This window comes from Tenrec ecaudatus, chromosome 1 (assembly GCF_050624435.1).
Source record: "Tenrec ecaudatus isolate mTenEca1 chromosome 1, mTenEca1.hap1, whole genome shotgun sequence".
NCBI classification, from domain to species: Eukaryota; Metazoa; Chordata; class Mammalia; order Afrosoricida; family Tenrecidae; genus Tenrec; species Tenrec ecaudatus.
In genome coordinates this window covers 215,159,031-215,173,372 of record NC_134530.1, presented here as the reverse complement: position 1 = coordinate 215,173,372, position 14,342 = coordinate 215,159,031, and the positions used below count along the sequence as shown (strand labels likewise).

The 14,342-nt window shown below is 46.8% G+C and overlaps 1 protein-coding gene across 1 annotated transcript in view; it reads right to left on the bottom strand.

Annotated features, from left to right (window-relative positions):
- Nucleotides 1-12,602, bottom strand: part of NEK7 (NIMA related kinase 7) — a 182,121-nt gene extending 169,519 nt beyond the window's left edge. The window contains exon 1 of the mRNA XM_075528720.1: nt 12,378-12,602. The gene's annotated coding sequence lies outside the window, so the exon portion shown is untranslated. The remainder of the gene's footprint in view (nt 1-12,377) is intronic.
- Nucleotides 12,603-14,342: the final 1,740 nt, after the last annotated feature.

Here is a 14,342-nt window from a genome sequence, read left to right as displayed (position 1 = left end):
CAAACTAAACACCGTGAGGGAATGAGTCACTGGGGCTGGGGCTCAAGAACATGGTCTCAGGGGACATCAAGATCAGGTGGCACAAGAAATTCCAGACAGAAAATGTTCCACACTCTTCTTTGGGGAATAGTGATGGGGTCTTAAAACCTTGTAAGTAGCTATCTAAGCTACAGCTATTGGTCCTGCTCCCATCAGGAGCAAGAAAGTATGCAGAAAATCAGGACATATGAAAATACTTAGCCTGAGAACTGATAGACCACATGAATCTCAGCCTCCAGAACAGACTTGACCTAGATGCTGGCTGGCTACCAACAGCTCTGAAATGAAACCTCTTAGAAAGCCCTGGGTAAGAGTGGAAGGAAATGTGGAACAAAACTTAAAATCATATAAATGACCCGGTTTACTGGTCTGATAGATACTGGTGGAACCTCTAAAATTATCGTCTTTAGTCACCCTCCAAGCTTGCAACTGAATGAACTGCACAGCTTGACTTTCAGCTGAAAAGTAAACAGGCAAGCAAGTGGGCACTAAGACACCAGCAAGGTAAGCACTCCTTAGAGCCAATCGCCATTTGCAATCAAGAGGGTAGCATATGCGCTGAGACAAAGGTCAGGAGGCAGGAAGGGAGGGGATCAAAGATCAAATGAAAACAGTCAACACACACAAGAAAGTGCTATCACATTGTGGGATTATAAACAAGGAAACAGAATGTGCATGCCTTGTTGAATAGAAACTGATAGGCTCTGTAACTGAGAAAAAGAAGAAAAGAGTCCAACCCAGGCTAGTTACAAGGACGCTTTTCAGAAGTGGAAACAGTAAAAGTGCACACTAGGTAGCCTCAGTATAACCGATCTGAAATCATGTCCCACTCTGAGTTCAGCTGACATTGTATTCCTAGGCGGTTTCTGTAGCGTCTGTTCATTCACAATTTCCTAAAGTTAAATTCTTTCCGTAAGTCAATAGAAAGCTTCCTGATTATCAGTTATCTATCTCAGAAGGGTGTGTGATTTTCTGATGACCTCTCGCCACATGATTTTTTTTAAGTCTGTTCTTGGAGATATTTCACATTGGTCAGTGACCCTTGTGAATGTCCCTGCATACTCAGGGGAGTCTGTCAATGCCTAATCATCTGTTTCTCTTTTCCCACCACCAACCATTTCCGCCAGAAGCAAAGGAGCCCTGGTGGTACTTGTGGCTAAGTGGTGGACTGCTAACCACAAGGTTGGTGGTTCAAAATCACCAACCACTCCACAGGAGAAAAACAAAGCTGTGTGTGCACGTAACAATTTACACCATCAAACCCCTATGGAGGGCCACTATGGATGGGAGTCAACTTAATGAGAGTAGGTTAGGTTCTATGTTAAGAAGCAACTGGAGGCATATGAGCTATAGTCAATATACCAAAATGACGGGCAAACAACAGGGAAGGCTGGCTCTTGTGAAGGTATCTGGCAAAGTGAAATTTGCATTATCAAATTCTGACCAGTTGAACCATTGGCATGTCTGGTTTTAGCAATCCTATCTATTGCCTCTAAATAGGGGCACCTTCTTAGGACTAGTTTTCATAATAGTTATCTCTTCTTATTCTTTGATCCTATTTCATAGTGAGGATAAAGCAACATGCCCAAATGTTCCTCACTTTGAGAGCCAAAAAGGATGGTAATGCCACCCATCAGTTGGGCTGCTAACCACAAGGCCAGCAATTCAAAACCACCAGCTGCTCCTTGGGAGAAAGATAAGGCTTTCTACTCCCATAAAGATGCAGTCTCAGAAATCCACAGGAACAGTTCTACCCTGTCCTACAAGGGTCACTATCCATTGGAATCGACTGAACGGCAGGGAGTATGTGACGAGACTTGACATGGACGAGCAGAGATACACCACCATCATCACTAAGTCAGAAGAAGGCCTGGCAGTTTACTTCCAAAAACTCAGTTCATGAACGACTCTGACACACCTGGAGTTGCTATGAGTCACTGTCAACTGGACAGTAGCTGGCATGGCACCATCAGAAAAGTAAGATGTGGCTAATCCAGAAGAAGAAAATTTAAAAACACACTGTCCTACAACCAATTATTTTTCAAAACTAATGCACATGGCAATTAGTGACCGTAACAAAACAAGAACATCAACAAAAAGGGCCCGAAATTCAGGCAATAAGGCACCCAATGGAGCACAGATTTGTCAATCTATTCCTGGACGTCAGTGTATTCTCTCATCAAACAAAAAGGCCAAGTTAGACAATTTAAAATGTTTTTATTCCAATTCTGCAAGGACTCATGTTTGATTTCATGAATGATGTGCTTAAGGCAGCATTTTACAAACTAGAGGTTAAGACACCTAAAGGCAACAAGAGGAGAAAGATCAACGGAAAGTTTGATTCTGGAGCAGCTGCTGTGTGTAGGCGAGAGAATACTAACTGCAGATTACACAGACCAGGGGGTTCAAAAAGTTCATAGAACAATGGAATTTACAGAGAATGGCGTTTTCCACACTTGTCTGAAACCACCTTGTATACAAGATAGCTCGGGTGTCTGTATTTTTAGACACAACCCTGCAGCCCTAAAACTGCTGCTAACTTTTAAAAGATCAGACATCTGAAGATCGCTTTCTTCATGGTCAAGAATTTGGAAGGAAAGGCTTGTGTGAGTTTGCTTGTTAAATTTTAGGTGTAAGTGTGATTAACAAGTAAATGGGAGGGCTGTGTAACAAAACAGAATCTTTATCAAGACTGATATGTCAACCCTCAAAGTTAAGTCACAAAATAAAACAGGAGTGAAAACTATATGCCATTCAATGATCAAAAGATTGATCAAATGCAGGAAGTTTATCAAATCAAAGAAATACCGAATGGCACACCTGGCAGGGTAGTGCTTCTTGGGTGATATAACACCAAAGATTGGAAAGAAAACAAGAGACTAGAACCTGGAGGTTTCCATAAACAAGGAGGAGAAAAACATTTCTTTCTCTCCATGAAACCAATCTGCCGCTAACCATTCTTCCTATAAAATCATTCACCTGTACTTGCTGAATAACAAATCATGCCTAAAAATAAACGTTTTGGAACAAAGACACACTAATTTGCCTAAATTGCTCACTGTCCAGTTCTGGGCACCTTTCTGGCAGTGTGCAAAGGCAGTTCAGCACTGGAGAGCAGAGCCCAGCGGCTAGATCTAAGAGGCACTGGGAGATTTTCATTTAGTTTTTCAAAAGCATAGCTATTCAATTTTCCCAATTATAATAAAGTAGAGAATAACCTGGTTTTGTTACGGTTATTTTTCTAGGGAAGTATAAAAAATGGGAAAGATATTTCAGCAACTAAAAAAGAAACTGTATATTGCATCCTAAAAATTTTTTTTAATTTTGTCACTTTTGCATGAATCGTTAAGAATCTTTGTAGAACCTCTATTTTGTACCTTCTTGGAATTTAAACTCCAAGAGGTAGTGGTGGAGTAGCAGTTACACCTTGAGCAGAAGTTTGAAACGACCCGTGGCTCTGCAGGAGAAAGACCGGGCTTTCAACTCTCACAAAGAGTGACAGTCTCGGAAACTCACAGGGACAGTTCTGCCCCGTCCTATAGAAAGGGACTTGATGACAGTGAGAAGTCTCATACGTTTTTCCTATGCTTCACCCTCTCAGGGGTTGGGGGAAAAATACTCATAAACTACAACTCAAGTATGGGATCCATTAAAGAGTGATTGTGGAAATCACAAGGCAAGAAAAGGTACAGCAATTCAAAAGAAAAAGACAGAAAGGAAAGAAATGGCATGAAAGCTTTCGAAGAAGCCTGTTGCGACCAAGCTGAGCCAAGGCAGAGAGTGGGTGATAGGAACTGTCATCGGAAGAAGCTCAGTCGGAATGTGCTGCTCAGGCCCGAAGGTCCGAGGACTAGAAAAACAGGTGTCGTGAAATGAACACTTTCTGAGCCTAGTGCCAAGCATGTGCAAGCTTTCATTTGCTCCTAAAAGCAGTATTAAGTGAGCTAGAAAATCTGTGGCCCCAAAAGACCCAGAAGCCCAGCCAAAGTAAGGGGCTTTGGCCTGGTCTCTTTCTTTTCACATGACGGGGAACACAGAACATAGTATTTGTGTGGCAGGCTCAGGTAAAGAAAGCAGGCTGTTGCAGTAGTCAGCCACCAGCCAGGAGGCTCTGAAACATCCTCTTCCCCCACCTGACTGCGAAGAGGGCTGGGGGGCATATCCTGGCACATCCAGAAACCACTCCTGGGTTGGGCTGGAAAGTTTTACAGTATAATTTATTTCAAAGCGGTTGCGATTTCTATTCCACTCTTCAGCTTCTGAGCGCTACACCAAGGTCGGCCTGCAAAGTAACTCTGAAAGCAGGAGGAGGCGGTACCTTCCCTTCCCCCCCCATGTCACACACACCGTGGAGGTCCTCCCCCAAAGCCCAAGCCCCTTCCAGTATTTTTTTAATTGAATCAGTTTTTGTTCAAAAGAAGCTAAATTTGCTCTAAAGGAGGCAAAATTGATCATTTCACGAGTGTTAGCAAGAACATTATTAAAGAAACACACCAAAATATATGCATATTTAAATGTTACTAGTCAATCAAACAATGGTAAATACCACCTGATTCCATCTTAGGTAACCAAAAAGGAAGAAGCTGGACAAAGGTGCACCTAAATTAAGGCCCAAGCTATGCACTGAGAGGTGCAAGGAGTGCTCGCTAATCCTGAAAACGTGGAGAAGCCTACCGAGGTCCAGGGTTGACAGTCTCTCAGACCAGAATCATGCCATTTCAGGGTTCTTGTGAAGGTGTCATCCTGAGGGGGGTTGGAAAGGTCTGATGAAATCAAAGGATTGTCACAGCAGTCTTCTCCCCCGATGCCAACGTACACACAGCCCACAGGGCAGAGTACGGGGTGGTTGCGAACTGCTGACCGTGTGTGCAGTGAGGAGCCCAGGGTGTAGCCGCTCTACCACTACGCTATGAAACATGGCTAAGCAAAGTCCACATCAACTCGAGTATCAGTTTCTTACATGTTTGTTCCTTCAGTATTTTCTTCTACCGAGGGCAGACTTACAGACAGCCCGAGGGTTTAAAGACAGTTTTGCTGCAGCACATCCAAAGGCCATGTGTTACCATATTATCCATGGCTACAGGGGCGATAGGTCCAAAAGAAGCTACACAGCTCACACGGTCTGAACTAGTCTCTGGCCCTTCACCGGAATGGTGAACTTCAAAAGAACCCCAGGATGAAAACTCGCACGTAACTATTTATTTACACTGAATAGCAGGAAAAGACTTCTGGCAAGGTTTACAGAAAGGACTGTTTCCATTAAGTAACAGAAAAAATTACTTCTGAATTGTTATAAACCACTTAATTGTATTCAATCATATATACTGTTCCCATTAACAGAGCGGTCAAGTATTACTACAAACCAGTTCCTTGTACAATCTCACTACGTAAATATTATGATAGAGCCTTTTAGACAAAGATTGTTTTTTTAAAAAAATTCTGCTCCAAAAATTAAGAAATGCTTCACAAGCATCATCAGCCCCTCTCATTCCCAATGTCCTTATACACCATTCAATGCAGTCTTCATTTCAAGATTTTCTTGACAACAAAAAAGTTTGTGGAAGTATATAGTACACAGGGGCAATCTATTCACTATCAAAAATCAAGAAATCAACAGTTTAGGAATGTTGTAACTCTGGGAGTGTAGCTCGGGTGCCCTCGAGTGGAGGTGACTCACGGTGACCCTCATGCATGAGTACTAGCCCACGCAGCGTAGAGCTACTTCCTGGGTGCACAAGGCTGTGACTCTTCGGTTCCATGTCAACTTTTCACCAAGTTTAAAAATCTCAACTGTCACGATACCCTGCAAATGAGTGCATTTGATAACAATCATAGAAGCAAATGTTTGCCCACAGACTCTAAAAAATATGAGGAAAGGAGAAAGTGCCAGATTAAAACGATCTTAAAGTTTGTTGTTTCCTTTTCTCCATACCTCTTAAACCATTTTACTATTGATTTCTAGAAATGCTGTGAAGTAACTAATATGACAATTTGAGGCAAACGGCCATCAGATTTGCCGCACACACAACAGCCTGGAGCCCTGTCTCAGTTTGCAGTGGCGTGTCATGTAGGGCAGGCTAAAATGGGAACCCTGGCAGCCAAGAGGTTAAGGACGCTGCTACTAAACTAAAGGTCCCCTATTCAAGTGCACCAACCGGGCAGCAGAAGGTGAGGCGGCTCCCTTCCAAAAAGCCCTCAGCCTACTCTGCCCTGTTGGGTAGTGATGAGTGGAAATGGACTCAGGGGCAAGGGAGAGCTAAAATATCTCTGTGCGCCAGAGGAAACCAGCCACGCAACTCTCAAGTGATAGCTACTTGAAGAAACAAATATTGTAATTTGGATAAAACTGGGACGGTGGACAAGAGGCTTTGTGCAGCTGCAACCACAATGTACATGTTTCAAATGCCAATGTCTATAATAATATTCTTTTAAAAACACAAGGAAACAAAATCTGAAAAATTTTGGAACTTACCTGATTAAGCAAATTCTTTTCCATAACTGTATTAAAGAATCACTATTCTCTCCCTCCACATGCCCCAAGTTGAGTCTACATAGTAACATATCTGCTCAAAGGTCAAACAGATCCGTCTTGGAAGAAGGACTGCCAGAATGCTCCTTACAGGCAAGGATGGCAAGTCTTAGTCGTACATACTGTAAACATGTAGTCAGGAGAGACCAGTCCCTGGAGAAGGACATCATGTTTGGTAAAGTGGATGGAACAGTGAAAAAGAGGAAGGCCCCCAATGAGAAGGAATGACACAGCGGCTACAAGAATAGGCTCAAACATAAGAACAACTGTGAGGATGCACAGACAGTGCAGTGTTTTCATCCTGTGGTACATAGGGTGGTGATGGGTAGTGACCACCTCAGTGGAACCAGCAACAATATTACATATTTAAAGAGTACAACTGCTGGGGCAGTCACCTAATCTGGTGTCAATTTAAAGATTAAGAGCGTTGGGGTGGAGTCTAAACTGTCAATCTGGAGAGAGCCAGTGAGACTTCTGTGTGGGCCTGGCCTTCTCCTGAGAATTCTGGGAAATCTGGTACTTCCTCCTTGGAGGTGGAAGACACCTCTCTCTCCCTGCTACTCCCTGGGAGACACTGCAGAAGACAAACCACATGGACACAATCAAATCTCTGAAGCCAGAGATGCCACAGAGAGACCCCTGCCAGCACTGAGATGCTTATAACACCACTGGACCCAAAGACTTTCTACCCACTGGTTTGTGATCGTCCTGTATTTGGCTTCATTGAGTGTGTTTCCTGAGTCTAAAAATGACTTTATAGATTAGTATCGGACATGTGGGCTAATATCAGACTTATGGCCTTGGCCTGGACTGAGTTGGGATGTTTTCTCCATGTTCAATTGCTCTTGTATATGAACCTCTTTCTTATACACATATGTGTGTTTACCCGGACTAACACACCCCCAGCTGTGTACTAGGGCCTTCATGGGAGCAGACTGCCAGGGCTTTCTCCCACACATAGGGTAGCTTGCAAATGGAGGCACAGACAAGCAAGGCAGCCACAAAATCGTCCAATGATCAAAAAGGACGAGAGAGAGGGGCAAGGCTTGCTGTGCTATTTATCTCTCCACCCTTCAACCAATCTCACATGTGTTCATTGGCCATGTTGGCACAACAAACCTACCACAACTGCTATAAAGAAAACTTTTTAAATGTCAGCTCATAGGAAAATCAGAGTGTCTAGACAGTTCCTGAAACCCTGTGAAAAGAAATGATGATACCTCTGGGACCACAATTTAGACATCTACACTTCAGTCACGGTAGTTAAGAGTATATAAGTTAAAAAAAAAAAAAAGACACAAGCATATGCAATAAACAAGAGCCCCAAACTGTCCATGGAAGGAGTGGACACGGCTGTAGTTAACTGTTTGGACACACAAGTTGTAACTGCACTTACGATCACTTAAAAGGACATAGTGATTCTTCATTTATTACTCAGGCAGGTTAATATTAGCGGCCTCAAATCTCCCCTCCTCCACAGCACAGCACAGGGCCATCATTCCAGACGTGCTTTCCTCATTCTTGGAGTAAGTGCTGTTTTGCTGGGCTGGAAAAGCGCACTTGAAATTGTCCGGCCGGGAAAATGTGTACAGGAAAAGGAATAGAGTGTTGCGAATCCTGGCTAAATAAACTTGAACAGTAGTACACATTATGTGGCTGTCTGGCATCCTTGAAATAAAGTTAGGGTTTTGCCTTTCGGGATGGTTATGATTTTTTTTTAATCATTTTATTGGGGGCTCGTACAAATCTCATCACAATCCATCCATCCATCCAGCGTGTCAAGCACATTTGTACACTTGTTACCATCCTCATTCTCAAAACATATGCTTTCTACTTGAGCCTTTAGTCTCACCTCCTTATTTTTTCACCTCTCTCCCCACTCCCCCTCCCTCATGAACCCTTGATAACATAAATTATTTTGTCATGTCTTACACTGTCCAACGTCTCCCTTCACCCACTTTTCTGTTGTCCGTCCCCCAGGGAGGGGGCTATATGTAGATCCTTGTAATCAGTTCCCCCTTTCCACTCCACTCTTCCTCCACCCTCCCAATATAGCCACTCTCACCACTCGTCCTGAGGGGTTCATCTGTCTTGAATTCCTTGTGTTTGCAGTTCCTATCTGCACCAGTATACATCCTCTGGTCTAGGTGGATTTGTAAGGTAGAGTTGGGATCATGATAGTCAGCAGGGAGGGTGGGAAGGGGTAGTGGGAAGCATTTAAGAACTAGAGGAAAGTTGTATGTTTCATTGTTGCTCCACTGCACCCTGACTAGGTCGTCTCCTCCACAGAACCCTTCTGTAAAGGGATGTCCAGTTTTCTACGGATCGGCTTTGGGTCTCCACTCTGCACTGTCCCTCATGGTATGATATGATTTGATCTTTTGTTGTTTGATGCCTGATACCTGATCCCATTGACATCTCGTGATCACACAGGCTGGTGTGCTTCTTCTATGTGGACTTTGTTGCTTTTCAGCTAGATGGCCACTTGTTTATCTTCAAGCCTTTAGGACCCCAGATGCTATATCTTCTGATAGCCGGTTACAATCAGCTTTCTTCAAAACATTTGCTTATGCACCTACTTTGCCTTCAGAAATCATGTTGGGAAGGTGAGCATCATGGAATACCAGTTTAATAGAACAAAGTGTTCTTGCATTGAAGGAGTAGAGGCCCAATGTCCATTTGCTACCTTAATACTGAACCTATAAATATATGCACATAGATCTATTTCCACATTCTCATATATGTATTTATATATTTATAGGCCTATATTTAGACCTCTATAAATGCCCTTTGCCTCCTAGTTCTTTCTTCTATTTCCTTTTACTTTCCTCTTGTCCCACTATCATGCTCAGCCTTCATTTGGGTTTCAGTAATTCCTCTCGGTTACATTACCCTTGATCAGGCCCTACCAGGCCTCCTACACCCTCTTCACCACCAATTTTGGATCACTTGTTGTTCCCTAGTCCCTGGGTTTGTTAACACTCACTTCCTTTCCCCTGCTTCCCCCTCTCCCATGTCCCCCCAACTGTTAGTCTGTTGGTTTCACCTCCAGATTGTTTATCATACCTATCTTATCTAGATAGACCTGCAGAGATAATATGCACACAAAAAAACAAGATAGAACAAAACGAACCAACAAAAGAAAACAAAACAACCAAAAAACCTGTAAATAGTCCAAGGTCTGTTTGTTAACCTTTAGGAATGTTTTCTGGTGGAGTCTGATGGGGTGTCACGCCCTGGTCCCAAAGTCTGTTTTTGGTATTCCCTGGGGACTTCATTGCTCTGTTGCCCTTACTATTCTGTTACATGCTCTGTGTTTTGCCTTGGTGTGGTGGGGTCAGATCTGGTGCAATTCCCACACTCTGTATGTAGTCAGTGTTGTCCCTCATAGGGCTATGGGTCAGTGAAGGGATGTCATGTCTCATAGCGGGGCAGGTCATAGTGTGATCTCGGTGCATTGGCTGCTCTGAGCAGGGATATTTATTCTCCTCAAGGCTTGGAGGGCCAGGATGTGCTCCACTCTTTCCCTCCCCCTTCATTTGCTCCTCTGTGATCTGATCAGAAGTGCCCCTCTCCCTGAGCTGCAGCTTCAGTGTGATCCTGAATTCTTCTGGGGGGAGGGTAGGCTGTCCAGGTAGTTGGAAGCAGGGAACCAGTAGAGAGGTCTGAGGAGCCGACCCCAATCCCAACTACATGGGTAGGATTTTCAACCGTGGCAAGAGTCCCACATGACTAATAAAGGTGCTTGGCGATTCAGTGACATTTTCTTGGTCTTGACTACTTGATGCTCAAATAACGTCAGAGTAAATACCCCAAAGGGCCGCCGGCAAACTAGTTTGTGGACTAGTTTCGATAATTATCAAATCAAAATACAGTCGAAACACGAACCAAGATGTCCATGAGTAACCTGGGGCTCACCCTCCATCCTCCCATTTTAACAAACTGCCAAGGCTATCTCTCCGCAAGCTGCCCCTCAGCCTCGACATCCTCCGAAGAACTCTCTCAACCTTCTCCGAGTCCATTACCCGAGTAGGAAGTACCCGCCCCCCAGAGCGGGACCCGCTGTGTCTTCGCTGCTCATTGGCTGCGGGAGCCATCAGTCGACGGCAGGCGGGGCCACCTGAAGGAGCTGAGCATCTCATGCCTCAAAACTCTGGGAGGATCCAAGGGCTCCTTCGCCCCAGCAAAAAAACAAACAAAAACGCTATCAGCCTCCACGTGTCCGTCCACGGCCTTTATATTTGGTAGGCAGTCCTCTGATGGCCACACAGTCCTGGCTCCTTCGACTTCGCCAAGAGGCAAAGCCTAGTCAAAGCTTTAGTCTCTCTGCCCTGTTCTGCGAGCAAGGCGAAAGGGAGGGTGCTGCGGCTTTAACAGTGAAGCAAGCTGTGCACTGGCTCTCCCTGAGGGCGGCCGCAGTCATTCCTGTAGAAATGAAATAACTGCTTCCATTTTGTGTTAACCGTTCCAAATGCACAGCGTCCGTTCAGTATGAGTTGTCGGAAAGGGTGAATTGTTCCACTCGCCACGGTTGCCACTCACTGGGCATCCGGTTGTCACGACCAGAGTCAGAACTGGAGTTCTAGAACCGTGTCATCCTTTGACCACACCAGCAGCCCACGGTCCCGAACAGAACAGATTTAGAACACGCAAGCTCAGAGCTGTGCCCTGCAATACAACTGACAAGACGGCTCTGCTGTCGCCTGGAGGGAGAGTGTGTGCTCCGTGAGAAGGCAAATTCCGTGGACGAGGATTAGCAACCGTGTTCTTATAACGGGTCCACACGGGGCTCTGCCAACTGTGGGGGCACTTGATGTTCTTGGCTGCACCCGGATAATCAGTCATCTTAGAGGAGGAACATCATTTCATGTCTGCCCTTTTTAGATCAGTCTCTAGACTACTCGAGGAGGAAGGGGGCCTGTCTTGCTGTAAAAGAAGTACAGTGTACGTCTCTATCCCCGATCCAGGGCTCCGGCGTCGCGAGACCACGAGCCATCTGTTGGACACATCATCTGTCCGAGGCCTGGCGCATGAAAGCGAGAAGGCAGCAATCCTGCGAACCCCACCGCAGCATACTTCAGGTTACGTCGCTTCCTGGCTTAATCTCCAACAGGCACTCTAGCCGGCTCACTTTCCTCCTTTGGGCTCTTGTTCATTTCTCTAGCCACGCTCTCAAGTTCTCCTGCCTCTTCCATTGCCACCGTCATCACCTATGTTCCCGATCGTCACCAAATCCCTCCTTCCGACACTGCCGGGGTCTCCCTACCGCCCCTCCATCTATCACTACTCCCCCAGCCTTACACACCAATCCAGCCAGTTCGGATTCCACCACCCACTCTCCCAACAGTGAACTTCACTTTTCTAAACAGGGCTGCTGCCGAATCCTGACAGCTGGGCCCAACCAATCGGCGAGGGATAAATAACCCGAGCCGCCAATGAGCACCCGCCGGGAGGCAGGAGGCGGGACTTCACCTAAGTTCCTCCGGTCCTGAAACCAAAGACCTGTTGCCGCGGCCGCCGCCGCGGTGGCCTCGGTGTGTCTTGGTTACGGCGGCGCCCGACGCGGCCTGGAGCCGCCGCAGTCCGCGCTAGCCGCGACGCTGCTGCCCGTCACCCCACCACGGTCAACGCGCAGGACCCAGGCCCCTACCCGGCTCGGGCTCGGCGCGCCCCACCCCGCCTCCCCGGGCGGCGGGGAGCCCGGAGGCCGCCCCGCGCAGCGCGGCGCTCCTCTCGGCCCAACAGCCCGGCGCCCGCCCGCAGGCAGCCCCACCCGGCCGCGGCGGCCGGACCCGCGGCGGCCACTCACCAGGAAGTTGGGAGTTTTCCGTTCTCCTTCCCCTCGGCGAGGCACCCGGGCGGGCAAGGCGCCTGCAAGGCCGGAGCCGGTCGGCGACCTCCTGCCGCGCCGCCCTCGCGGACGCTGCCGGCGCGGGCACCCACCCTGCGCACGGCGAGGCGCGTCCGCAGTGCGAGCCTAGAGCCGGCCCATCCTCCCGCGCCTCCCGCTCCTCCTCCTGGGCCGCCGCTGTCAGGAGGGTAAACATCCCGGCATCCCCGAGGAGGGGGCGGGGCGGGCGCCGGCCCCTCCCCGCGCGCCGGCCTGCGATCCCGCGGACGGGCGCGCCGGCCACTTTCCGGACTCGGTGGGAAGCGGCTCCGCGGGAGCCCTGCCGGCGTCTCGGCGCCCGGTCTGGCCCAGCGCGGCCCCTGATCCTCCTCTGCACCCATTCAACTGCTTTTCAGGAGCGTGTGTTTTCTTCCTGTACGTTCAGATGCCTCCCTCCCTTGCAGGCGGTCAGCCTGCAGCGTTTCGATCCTGTCTCCATTAACCGGCGGGCTTAAACTACCTCTGTGATTAATGTGTGTACAGGGAAATGGGGGAAGGAGGCATTTTTCCTAAGTCTAACTATGCAAATCTTGTGTTAACGGAAGAGTCCCAACAGAGAACCTTTCCAAGAAGTGAACTGCAGAACGTGGTAACAGAAGTCTTTGATCAATGCGGCCAGATTTGAGAAACCTTAGCACACGCTGCCAAAAAGGATTGCTTTGAGGCCGGTGACCTACTGCTTCAGGACACGCACTACGGGAGGAGGCGACTAGGAGGCAGTATGGAGTCAGACACGTCTGGGCTCCGTTGACTTAGAAACCGTGTGACTTGGCAGCAAGTTGTTTAACCTCTCCAAGTCCCGGTACCTTTGTCTGTAAAAGAATAGAAATTAACACTTGTCTCATGGGACTGTGGTTAGAATTCAGTGGGGTAATGCAACGTTCTTAAGCAAAGAGCTTGACATAAAAGAATTATTCCTGGGTCTTTCACTAGCTTGGCTTCCCTGCCAAAGGGCTTAGTCCGCAAAGTTCTTTTCCAGATAGAGGATAATTCCAAGTTATTCAATAAGTGCTTCATAAATGTGATGCACTAGATACTGTTCTAGGGAATGCTGTAGGAATATTCACCAAGATAAAATATTGCTATCCATGGAGCTAAGCTTGGAGAAAAGCAAAAAATAAGTCAATAAATACATACTACTTGAGAAGGTGATTCACAGAAAAACATAAGGCAGGATATAGAAAAGGAGCCGGAGTCTGCTATCTTAGATACATTATCTGGAAAGATCACTGACATTGGAGCAGGGGCCTAAAGGAAGTGAGGAGATGAGACATGCGCCTATTCAGGGCTAGGGCATTGTACAGCAGAGAAACAGCTCGTGCGAAGACTGACTTAAAAGCGGAATGGTTTGAGGACGTGTGTAGTTGGACAAGCACATGAGAAAGCAGTAACGAGATGACAAGGGGGCAAGGTGATGAGAAAGGAACAGATGGAGAGCATTGTAATTTCTACATTTTTTTCTGACTGAAATGGGAGACCATTGGAGAAGCGACCCAACCTGACTTGGATTATAGAAGGCTAACTCAAAAATCCCTGTGAAGAATACACTGCATGTAGGAACCGCTCCACTGATTAAGACAATTATAATGCTTCTGAATGATGCCAAAGGAGCCCTGATGGTGTAGTGGGCTGCGAGTCAGAAGTTAGCTGTTTGAGCCCATCAGCTGTTTTACAGGAGAAAGGTAAGGCGTTCTGCTCCCATAAAGATTCACAGCCTCGGAAACCAAAAGAGGCAGTTCTGGTCTAGCCTACAGAGTGTGTCAGAACTGACAATCGGAGTGAGGGATGGGCTATACATTGAATAATACAAGGAAGAGCAAAAGACGATGGAAGGAAAACACGGAGTCAATGTACCAGAAAGAATTGGTCAGCATCCCGCCATTT